This window comes from Oculina patagonica, chromosome 1, assembly GCF_052425735.1.
Source record: "Oculina patagonica isolate OP01 chromosome 1, crgOcupat, whole genome shotgun sequence".
Lineage (NCBI taxonomy): Eukaryota > Metazoa > Cnidaria > Anthozoa > Scleractinia > Oculinidae > Oculina > Oculina patagonica.
The window spans coordinates 42,542,483-42,553,249 of NC_135758.1; positions in this window are offsets into that span (position 1 = coordinate 42,542,483).

A 10,767-nucleotide genomic window follows, 5' to 3' on the forward strand; every position below is an offset into this window, starting at 1 on the left:
CTTTGCTAGGCATTACAACCTTTGTCACAAGGTTAACGAGATCTTTGCTCTGCTCGATAAAGGGATTCGTGAAATCCTCTATTGTTGTTACTAACTGTTCTATGTTTTTCTCTTCACAAGAAAATCACAGAGGCTGAGAATGTATGATGACGGGTGCCTTCCTTTGCCCGAGTGGTCCCAGCCATTTCTTTGGCGTCTTTAGCTAGACGGACAAGCTCAGGAGCTATGTAGAGGAAAAATTTATTGCGCGCGTTTGGATTCAGAGTAATCCCAACTAGTCCTCCTGAGACTTTCATCGAGCGATTTATCTGCTCTAGGGCATGGTCCGCACCCAAAGCACAGAATGGCACATCCAGGTTCTTGTTGACGGCCCAGTAACCTTTGCGGAACTCTTCGTAAATTTCTGGGTCTGATTCTGGTAGCATACTTATTTCGGCCAAGTAGAGGGGAATCATTCTTGCGTAATATATACGGTCATGAGCAAAAAAGTACTTTGTGAACAGCTGCAACGATGAAAGATGCAACTGCCAGGGCCTGTTCCGACTGCTCTAATGAACTGCATCATCTCCATTACCATTTGCATGTAATGTCGGAACGCTTGAAATTCTGGAATCTGGCTGTTTTCTTCCTCAAATGTCTTCATTTTCCCGATCACACTTACGTAAACAGTAAAAGCCGAAATATTAAAACCTACAGAGTTCCGAAACTTTTTGGTTTTAATATCATAAATGGCATCCCACAGCGTTGGAACTATTCCTTCAGCTATCAGGTATTAGTTCTTTTATACACATTTTTCCATAACCATCTCCTGAAGGCTTGATGATATTTCATGCAAATAAGAACAAATATACTAATTCAAGAATCGGAAATGATGCTTTTCTAGGATGGGTTGCCTGTGGTTTTCTTAGCCCTAACAGGAGAAAATTTATATAAAAACAGAAGAATCCATGATTTTCCTTAATTTTTTCCATAAATGAGAATATTTAATTTTCTTTAGCCTTTCAGAAGGGAACGCATTTTATGAGAATTTTTTCGATAAAACGGGCATTATCAACTTTAGATTTACTACTCGGAGCCTCGTTTTCATGTCACAGTGATCACATGACCACAACGTGATAAGTTATATCATGTTATATTTATGTTGTTATATCATACGTAGCACATTCTAATAATTTTTGGATATTTGAGCCGTGTTTATTGAAGATATGACACAGTTTTAACCATAGCCTCGTTTCCATGCTGGGGTTTGACATCAGTTTTTAAAACACTCCTTAAAACGTCTCCGTGCGAGTTGCAAAGTTGGCAACATCACTTTTCTTGTTACTTTTGGTCCCCTGAACACAACCAGGCTAGTGAATTGCTTTCTTCACGAATTGCCCACGGAACCTGATTTTTGAACATATGCTCCTGGATAGCAATAACTTGTTGACATTGTGTATGTATCGCAATTTGGTTTCCAATCGCCACTTTTATAACTCTTTTTTGACGAAAGACTTTCATAAATTTCTGTCAACCTTTAACAAAGTTACACAGCGAAAAGCGGAAGTGGTGCGGGATTTCTGCGTTTGACTGCTGTGAATCGCCTTCAACATACGTCACTCCTCCACTTTGCGACAGATTTTATTGATACGTTTCCGTGTCGAAAAGTTCAATTAGGGACGGACCATTAGAAAAGTGATGGGGGGGGGGGGGGGGGGAAAAACAAAAAAAAATTCATACAAGAGAAAATCCCAAGAAAAAAAATTCGTGCAAAGGGGAAGGCAAGAAAAAAAATTCATGCAGAAAGAAAAGTTCCTAATTAAGCACTTAAAACACCCGTCATTTTACAATTGATGAGATCGACTTTTCGACAAAATATATCAGGAAAAATGCTGAAAATACCATTTTCGAGCCTTGAAATTTCAAAAATTTCCAGGGGAGCATGCCCCCAAACACCCTACAAACAAGCGTCTCCAGCGCTCAACTTCTAGTTTCACTGAAGCAAATTACATTCAGGGGAGATCGCGTTACACTCCTCCCCACGTGGGGAGGAGTGTAACGCGATCTCCCCTAAGAACGACTGCGCGGGAGGCTAATGTATATTATGTTATGTTCTGAATGATGCGTGCTTTATTTTTACATAAACACTACGTGGTATGCAGATTTTATATCAGAAAAAGGCAGAATACCATTAAAATCTCTATAACAACAATGAAACGTTTTCTTCAGAAATCAATTAAGAACCTATTAAGAACCTAATTAGCCTAAATTTGTGTTAATAACCCTTTATGTAAGAACCTGTTTAGGCTAATTTTAAAGAAAATAGGTTCTTACTCGCCGGTTTTTACAGATAAATATCCGGACTCGTTGCAAAACCTGCTTACACGAAAAAAAAAACATTGCGGACTCAAAAGTATTCGAATACGAAGTATTCACCTTAGATTCCGGATTCAAAATCTTCGGACACACGACCAAACTGGGACGTTTTTGTTTCGGATTCACTTGCCTGTGAGTAAACGCTACAACGAATCCGGTACTTAAACATCCCAGATTCCTCAAGCGTAAACGCAGTCTCAATCTTTCATTTTTGTTCTTTGCGGTTTAACACTCTTTTTCTTTTTACAGGGCCAACACAAAGTTTCCCACGATACATTAGAAAGTAAAATGATTGGAAAGATGTTCCGGGGACAAGAGCGCTCTTATTAGTTAGGATTAGCCCAAAGTGGGAAGAAGCAGTTTATCGTTTAAAAACATGTAGCTATGCAGCAATGAAAATAAATCGCGGGGAAACTACACCATGTTGTTCATGTTCTCAATGTGTTGTTTTTTTCAGTCTTCCCATGAATTCCCCCCTCGTTTGAAAGGCATCCTTTTTATTACAGCAATAATCGCTGTTTTACCAAGCACGAAAATGGACGATTGATGTGTTCATAATTTAGACCGGGGTGAAAACAATTTTCTTTTACAAGACTTTGAATGAATAGAGTGTTTTCCCGTCAAAATCAAACAAAATTCCACTCCAATAAACTCCACTAAAGACAATAATCCCAAACATGATTTCATTTCTTCCCTCCCTTTGTCTTGTTATCAGAAAGAATTGTTTTTCGGGATCTTTTGAAGGCCAATGAAAAAAGGGGTTTTAATGTTGCGTTACACCTACAGTGTGCTTGGTTAGGGCGCAAAATACAATAATAGCGAAGCGCGCGAGGCGCGAGGTCTAAAAATACAATGCAAATATAACCCCCACGATGCTCAGAAAACATCAGCGTGTTCTGAGAGAAATAGAAGGAATCTAGGCGAAGTTTTCGTTTTATGTAAGTGTTTTGGGAACACCGGCTGTTTTAGAAAGTGTTTTAGGAAAATCGTCCGCCATTTCGTTTTGTTTGTCAGAGTCTTGTCTGAGTCGTGACGTCACTCGCGTGCTTCGCTATTGAAGAACTGCTGTATGCAAATTCACTCAGCTTATACAGAAAAAGCAAGACATCCAAAACAATTATTTCCATCACGTTCTTGGCCAAGAAATAATTATCAGTAACAAAAACGCAAGTGAGCTATTTTTTACCATAACATAACTGTTTTGTTAGATATCCAGTTACACTATGGTACTTGTGTGGTAAAATCAAATACATCTCCATATTTGTCATACTCGTGCACGATGCTTGAGCCACGTAAAAAAAGATTGTTTTGACTCCACTAATAATAGGAACTTACCAATAAGAGTGAAGAGCTAGCAATAATAACGGGTCGCTTAACATACATCAACTTACACGTTCAGTTGAATTTTCTCCATGCTTCCAAAGTGGCGAATAAAAAAAAACCAAGGGTTAAGATCTGCTTATGCTTTCTTTCCCAGCACTGAACAGTTTTGTTAATTTTTGTTTCCCACTTTACAACTTATTTTACTGAGTAAGGTCATGAGAATGAATAAGCTTGTCACCACACAAAGAATTGTCAAAAAATGTTATAAACAGCGAGGAGAGTTTTGTTGTTTACTTGTTAAAGAATACCCAAAATAGAACAATTTCTGATCACCATGCGCTGTCATAGAGGCGGGTAAATTAATTTACGCTTTTTTAATTTCCCACGAATCGATTTAACAATTGAAAATATTAACTTCCTTCCTCTCAGAAAAGGTTGTTTTTCGGGAATCCTTTACCCCCTTTGAATAAAAGCCCAAAACCCTGCCTTGTGTTGGGTAAAACTGGAAAATTGCTCTATGCAAATTCTCCCAGTCTCAAGAAAGAACAAGCCAGTCGAGACAATACCTTTTTTAATTACCAGTCACGATATCTACTCATACTGATTTTAAGAATTTAAACCAAGTATCTTTTGGGCGGAAAGCGTTTTTCTCGCTATTTTCACATTGAACTTGAAGAAATTAAGAACCTCCATGAATGGGGAAAAACACGTGTGAAATTGACTCATCAGAAAGATTCTAGAAAAACAATTGGCCAAAATAATTTGCAGCACATTTTTTTTATCTCATTTTGCCTCTGGCCATTGGCATAATCAAAAGACAGAAAAACAAACGTGCCCCTAATTTTTATCTTACAATATTCTCCGGATATACATTTACAACTACCTGTGGATCTTAGTATACCTCTACTTTTCTCTACTCTGCTACAAGTCAATTGTTAAATATTTTGTATACTTAATGTAGCTAATAAGATATAAAAGACAGCAAGTATTTTAATGTGATATTTTAAAAGTGCATGGTACTCACGAAGTTACGTATAGACCATCTGAAATGTTTCCCGAGTAATTACATGTTAGTACATAAAACGTATAGAAAGGCTTTGCAAAAGTGATTTAATATATTTGGTACCCTTTTGGATTTCTATATTGCGGTTTATTTTCTGGTTAAAAATTTCTCAAACCAGTTCGATGTTTTAAAATTTTCCTTTGTGTCAGATTATGATAATGCATAAAACACAATGAAAAATAAAAATTTCATCAAACTGGTTTGAAAAATGTTTAAATACTTACTCGATTTAATAGTTGTATTTCAATTTTTACCCCCATGGAATAAAAGCCTTTAAATTTAAGTTTTATACCGTGTGCTGGGTAGAACTGAAAAATTGCTGTATGCAAATTCTCCTAGACTCTAGGAAGGACAAGGCAGCCGAAACAAAACCTCTTTAAATTACCAGTCAAGGTATCCACTCAATTTAGAATTTAAAACAAGTTGCTTTTGGGCGGAAATGTTTTGCTAGACATTTTCACATTGAAACAAATTACAGATCTTCAGTTAAATTGTAGTCCGCCTTAAATGGCTGCGTTTTTATGAAAAACACTGTGAAATTGAGTCATCAAATAGATTCTACAAATAGCAGCTAGCCAAAATAAGTTTTTAGCATAATTTTGTTTTCATTTTGCCCTGGGCAGGCGGCATAATCGAAAGTCAGAAAAACACAGGTACCGCTACTTTTCTCGCACAAAATTTCCGGATATTAATTTACAATATGGCATCTGTTAGAAAAACTCAAGCACTGCTAGTATTGATCTTGGTATACTTCTATTGATTCCGAAGAAGTAACGTTAATCTTATGGTTACCGTAATACTTCTCCGCGTAAGGAGCCTCCAAGGAAACTATCGGCTGCTTCGGAAAAATTGGCCCACGCGAATATCGGACCAATGAGGCTCTGCCAGCGTAAATTTCGACAAGCGACACGGCGCAAAAACTAGTGACAGCACATAAAGTAATTGCGACAAACAACAACCCTTATGGAAAAACTGAAATTCCGACAAGGACAAGTAATTTACCTTCAATTAACAACCGACAGCGACGGGAAGTGCGATGAAACAGCAACACGGGACATGTTTAAATTTAGACAAGCGACACGGGATCCCCCCTGGCGGGACCTCACCAATCATTGCACCAACCTCGTTCCCAGGGTCTCTCTCTCCCCGCCTGGAAACGAGGTAGTCATTGCACGGCACGAATTCAATGCCATGCAGTGAAAAGACGCGCTGTTATAGCCAAGCTTGGTATTCGTTCGAGAGGTGCTGAACGAGGTGGGTGAACTGAACTTAACGTTGTCTTTTCTTACGCTCATACTTCTCAAATTGATATTGTTTCTGTTTTACTTTATTTCAGAACTACAGTTTGTTCTTTTCGTTAAGTTAAATTGAAGCCACAAAGGTAAGGATTTTATCATTTTTTATCTTTAACCTAAACACACAATGTTAACATATTTCTGACCTTAAAATCGGTGGATGGTTGTCAAGGTTTGCCATGCATGAGTTTACTGTTTAGTAACATGTATGCTTTTGTGGTTTTGGACTGTGAGACTCATGCTTAAACAGTTGCCTTCTCATTGAGGCAAAGGCTTTTACGGGTTTGATTGTGATGTTCTCAGAAAGAAATTAGCTAGTGCGACTATCGGAGAGTCTCATACGAAACATACCTTGAACTTCCAATCTCTCAAACCGTCGATTTTTCGAACCACCCGATAACTCGAACGAAAGGTCGTTTTCCTTGGATCCATAGATTTTTTAAAAATGTAACTGCGGTCGGATAGAGAGTTACTTGTGTACGAAATGCAAAAAAAGTTAGGATCTTCGACTTTGTTTCAAAGATAAAGCGTATGGAAAACTACCCTGATTTTGAAAAAAAAGGCGTACGTAATTTAGAATGAATTAGAGGGTTTGTAGTAAAAAGTATCAAAGATGAGTAAACGAGGCAAACGACCTTAGTCATATTTTGCAGAAGTGCGTCTGTTGCGTAAATAATTCTTAGTGTTGCCATCCTTTTTGTAAGACTTAACCCCAAAATAGGCACATGAAACCGTCGCACGGCAAAACAAAAAAATCAAAAAGGAATATTCAAACGTTTGTGGGACAAAAAAATCAAAATTTTAATTCATAGATTTGTTTCACTTATAACATAATTTAGATAATCGTTAACAAAAGTGACCCGCTAAGAAAAAGGTAGAAGTTACCGTTACGGCTACCCACCCTAAATGTACTAAGAAAGTTTCCTCCGCGCACGCTCGATGCATGACGTGGCGTGACGTTGCGACATCAATGACGTGCGCAGTAAGGATGCACATATAAAACGTCTTAAAGTCCAGCCTTCTCCCGCCCTGGTCGAGTACTGCAGTTGGACTAATTTTGTTTAATTTGGAGTGTGTTTTTTTATTGGTAGTCTCTAGCTTGCTTTTTAGGGGTGTGTGATAGGGGTGTCATTAATGTTTTGCTGCTAGCTTGATTCGAGCTCAATGTTCGTGAAAGTTGGTGTGATAAATTAAAAAGACATAATTTAACAGGCTGTAGTGTTTGTTTGGTACAAAAGTTGTTAGTTCTTTTTTAATTAATTTTCAAAGTTGTGGTAAATTTAAGCCTTGACAGTGGTCGTTACAAGTTCTCGTTCGGGTGAACCGAAAATCCTTAAAAACTCGAAAAAAATTAATGATCCGGTCAAGTGAATTGTGTTTTTAGTATAAGTACATGAAAGTCTTGCAACACACTAGAAAAGAGCGAAATCTATTTAACAAGCCAGATCGGGCAGACCACTATTACAGATACAGCCTCTTAAATGCTTTTATTACCGTATAAAATCTTCATTACATTTTGCGTTACAGTCTGTATCTTCTCCAGCATCGCTTTGAATACTAAATTATCCAATTCCCTCTTTAAGACAATTTATTAAAGCGAAAAAGCGGCCACCACTCTGTTGACAACAGCACGCTGTTTCGCCTACTCATCTTCTACAACAGAATAGGTAGTGAGTAGCGTGGCCAATCAGAGAACAACATTCGTGATAGAACGCTAGTAGATTTATACTAATTATAGATAGAAGGTGATTAATTGCTGATAGAGAGTTAATTAAATTTGTTTTTGGTCCGCCTTTATCGATTGACTGCTCCGAAATATTTGCATCGAGAACAGCACGATAATAAAGCTTAATCATAGCTTTGTTCGGTATGACTTGCGAAGCATGACTTCAAAACAACTTAATTAATTATTGTGTTGCGATTTTGTAAAACATCGTATTTATGTCAAAAAAAATTAATAGAATTTAACAGTGCTTCCAATTCAATTGATGGCCAGAAAATTTGTGATACAATGGCTACGTCCAGCGTTTGAATGTGAAAACAGACGTAGAAGTGGCTAAACTATAGCCTCCTTTACAAATATTATCTTGGCTTGATACCAAAAGAACAAATGCGGCAGAGTACACAGAGTACAGTGAAGTGTAAAATCTATTGTTTATATAAATAGATAGGAACGACAAGTTAAGATAACTTGACTTCCTATTGTGATCCGCCTTTATCGCTTGACTGCCCCGATACCTTTGCATGGAGAACAGCACGAATAATAAAGCTTCATCATAGCTTTGTTCGGTATGACTTGCGAAGCATGACTTCAAAACAACTTAAGACGGAATCCACTAGGAAGTCGAGTAATATTTATTAAAGTTGGACAAAAATCAATTTCCAGAATAATTTAAATCCTGTTGCGTTATTTCCTTCCCTTAATAAAAGGTAAAGATGTAAGTATTTATCCGTGATAACACCAAGAACAATTACTTATCAGAGTCTGAGAAAATGAATTTCAAAGTTTACAACGTATGGGCAAAATCTCACATGTAGCCATTTTGTAAATTCGTCTTAATCGATTCAGTGGAACTCAGCGGAACTTCAAAATGTGTTTTCGATGTGTGGTGTTGTTAGAAAAGATTTCTTTCGATAAGATATTTGAAGCAGTAACAAAAAAGTTTGCAATAAGGTGGAAATAATTCTGGTACAACAATTTCTTATCAGAGTCTGAGAAAATGGTATTTAAAGTTCACAAGCTATGGGCAAAACATCGCTAGAAATCGCGGACATTGAAGTCGGCGAATTTTGATGCATCTTACATTAACCGCTCGCGAAACTTGGTAATAGCCGCTGATTCGAAAGCCTGACTTTGGGCTCATATACATCTACGATTGTACACAAAAATGCAGCCTACACAGAGTAATATTTTGTGAAGTAGGAAAACCACTGGTCATAAATATTGCCTGATAATAAAAATGGAGCAAAAGATCTTTCAAACGATGGCTTTTGCGGCAAAATTGGAGCAAAGACGGCTGAAATATCGTAGCTCAAAGACAGCGGATTTTGGGATTTCAATGTGAACTGCCGCCGTGTGTTTACAGTATGCGATTTTTTGTGGTTTTCTAACGGCAAAGATACAAATGAAATCTAATCGGAAGGAGATGAAAATCATTTGGTGAGTTAGATTCATGTATAGTTTTATCAAATCTGCTTTCACATTTTTTCGATCACATTCAGTTTGCCGATAATCCCCGTTTATAAACTTTAAGTTTTCGGTTTTCGCCATACATTTCTCCTCTACGCCTTATAATTTTGGTCTCAAAAACTGTTCGCAGAAAACGTTCATGAATACAAATGAAATTCGAAGTCTGCACTTCAATTCTTGTACAATGTGGTTCTTAATACATCAATCTATTGTGTTCCGCTTTCACATTTTTACATTTGTTAATTTGTCAAGAAATATTTAATAAAACATTTCATTCTCCATACATTTTCTTTGTAATTCTTGCGTTCGCCTCTACGGTCAATGTACCGCAGGACATACTATTCGCGGACTCGGAGGTCCGCGATTTCTAGAGATGGCTTACATCTTTTAAGCGATTCAGTGGAATTCAGCGGAACTTCAAAATGTGTTTTCGATGTGTGGTGTTGTTAGAAAAGATTTATTTCGATAATATATTTGAAACAGTAACACAAAAGCTTGCAATCAAGTGTAAATAGTTTTGGTACATAATTTTGTCCAATAACTACTCGAAGTCCTGGCGGATTTCCTCTTAATTACTGTGTTGGGTTTTGTGGAAAGGAACGGATACTAAACTCATCGTATCTATGTCAACAAAATTTAATAGAGTTTAACAGTGCTTCCAATTCAATTGATAGCCAGAAAATTTATAATACAAACGCTACGTCCAGCGTTTGAATGTGAAAACAGACGTAGAAGTTGCAAGAGTATAGCCTCCTTTACAAATATCATCTTGGCTTGATACCAAACGAACAAATGCGGCAAAGTACAGAGAGTACAGTGAAGTGTAAAATCTATTGTATATATAAATAGACAAGATCGACATGTTAAGATAACTTGACTTCCTATTGGTTAAACTTGCTCTAGAATGGGTGGGATAAACCACGTGGAAAATGTTTTGATAAGGCAACAGTGAATAAGCACTCTATCATTCTTGCCTCGTGATACCTGGAGAGTGAACAACCCTTTCAACTTTTGAACAAATCGATTAATTCTAGCTGCTCACTTTTAGTGGATGACTTGCGAAGCATGACTTCAAAACAACATAATTATTGTGTTGCGATTTTGTGGAAAGGAACGAATACTAAAACATCGTATTTATGTCAACAAAATTTACTATAATTTAACAGTGCAATTGATGCAGAAAATTTATAATACAAAGGCTACGACCAACGTTTGAATGTGAAAATTATGTCAACAAAATTTAATAGAATTTAACAGTGCTTCCAATTCAATTGATGGCCAGAAAATTTATAATACAAAGGCTACGTCCAGCGTTTGAATGCGAAAACAGACGTAGAAATTGCGAGAGTATAGACTCCTATACAAATATCATCTTGGCTTGATACCAAACGAACAAATGCGGCAAAGTACACAAAGAACAGTGAAGTGTAAAATCTATTGTATATATAAATAGATAGGAACGACATGTTAAGATAACTTGACTTCTTATTGGCTAAACTTGCCCCACAATGGGTCGGATAATCCAGGTGGAAAATGTCTTG